Source organism: Pseudophryne corroboree, chromosome 7 (genome assembly GCF_028390025.1).
Source record: "Pseudophryne corroboree isolate aPseCor3 chromosome 7, aPseCor3.hap2, whole genome shotgun sequence".
NCBI lineage: Eukaryota > Metazoa > Chordata > Amphibia > Anura > Myobatrachidae > Pseudophryne > Pseudophryne corroboree.
Window position 1 is genome coordinate 248665503 of NC_086450.1, and position 2165 is coordinate 248667667.

Below are 2165 nucleotides of genomic sequence, written 5' to 3' on the forward strand. Positions count from 1 at the left end.
CTACCAGGCGCAATGTGTATGATAACGTGCTCTACCTAGTGCAATGTGTATAATAACGTGCTCTACCAGGCGCATTGTGTATAATAACGTGTTCTACCTAGTGCAATGTGTATTATAACGTGCTCTACCAGGCGCATTGTGTATAATAACGTGTTCTACCAGGCGCATTGTGTATAATAACGTGCTCTACCAGGCGCATTGTGTATAATAACGTGTTCTACCTGACGCAATGTGTATGATAACTTGCTCTACCTAGCGGCAATGTGTATGATAACTTGCTCTACCTAGCGGCAATGTGTATGATAACATGCTCTACCTGATGCAATGTGTATGATAACGTGCTCTACCTGGTGCAAAGTGTATGACGTGCTGTACCTGGTGCAAAGTGTATGACGTGCTGTACCTGGTGCAAAGTGTATGACGTGCTGTACCTGGTGCAAAGTGTATGACGTGCTGTACCTGGAGCAAAGTGTATGACGTGATCTACCTGGATCAGTGTGCATAGGAGGTTCTACCTGGTGCAATGTGTATAAGCGCCACTACTGTGTGGTGTAATGTGAATTGACACTATTATGTGGTCACGCCCCTTCCCTATGAAGCCACGCCCCTAAAATTTTGCGGCGTGCCGTAGGCGCGCACTACCTGTTCTTTATGGTCTATGTGGTCTAGCACCAATTCACTTTCTGCCTAAGGGCACCAAAATGTCTAGTTACAGCTCTGGTGCAGGGTGTCCTGCATGCTACACAGCCCAGCAGCATTGTCACCCCATCCCCCCCATCTTGCAACACTTTTGTAGTGTCCAAACAAGATTAAAATTAATAAGAACCTTCATTCCGATGGGACCCAGAAAAAGACCGGTAGGACCCCAATTTTTAAAAGTGAAGGGTCCCTGGGACCCACTTTTTTTTTGGCTCAGCGCGATCACTGATTGTGTGTGGAATAATGTCTAAGGGCCATTGCAGTATGTGGCATAATGTATACTGGGCATTACTATAAGGAGGGAAAATGACAAATAATGTAAGGGGCATGAATCAGGATTATTTTTCTTTCCTGTGGTGGCCAACGTCTGGGCGTGCAGGTTGGAAAACTGGGGTATAAGGTAGTCTTTTCCTGCAATGCCACGCCCTCCACGCAAAGCCACGCCCATTTCGACAAAGCCACACCCCTTTTTGCCAGGGCGCGCCTGCGGCGCGCGCATTTTTCTACCTTTGCTAGTGCCAATTACAGGGTGTATGGGGGGGGGGGGGGGGCGCCAAAGGATTTTTTGGCTTGGGGGAGAAAAATTTCTAGTTACGCCACTGTACTCAACTATAAATGTTTTTGTGTAAATTTTTTTCTGCTGTGGTGGCGTGTGCGGTATAAATTGTTAGAGGCCATATATATTATATATTGCACACAGCAACAGGTTTGCTACAATTGTTGCCTGATTATATCCAGCTGCACACTTGCAGCAAAGTACTACTCTACTATCTCTGTGTGCAGTATTTTCTGCTGTGGTGGCGTATATGGCATAAATTATTTGAGGCCTCATATATTATATACAGCAACAGGTTTGCTATAATTGTTGCCTGATTATATATCATCATCATATGCAAGTGGACGCCCTTGCATAAAAAAATCTTTTTCATATGCTAACTGTCCTTAATGTAATTTTACTTATGCATTATGACTAATATTGCTACAAATTCAATTTCATGGGCATGAGACAAATTAAAATACTGAATACACGACTGATTCAGTTCACCTCTGACATACAACTCGGTCGATACGGGTATTGGGATTGACTGAACGGGCAGATTAAGAAATTGCGGACATACCCCGCTGGAGATGCCCGATCTCGTCTGATCTTGGAAGCCAAGCAGTGGAGGGCCGGGTCAGTACTCGGATGGGAGACCACCTTGGAACACCCTGGTACTGCAAAATATTCTTCTGCCCGATCTAGAGTGATCCCTAATAATACCAATTGGCATTCGGTTCTGTATGACCTATGATTCAATTCTCTACGACTACTTAATCCTAAATAGGACTGCTGTAGAATAAATGATGGTCATACACTATACAAAGGTGTTACTGTTATCTCAGTAAAACCAATAGCCCATATATTTGATCTCCGGTTTCTATTGTGGTATCGAAAACCACATTAATTGCACATAATAGAGTGTTAT

General features: G+C 44.0%; 1 pseudogene; it reads left to right on the forward strand.

Moving 5' to 3' along the window:
• The first annotated feature begins 1803 nt into the window (after positions 1-1803).
• On the forward strand, positions 1804-1923 carry LOC134947361 (5S ribosomal RNA; annotated as a pseudogene).
• Positions 1924-2165: the final 242 nt, after the last annotated feature.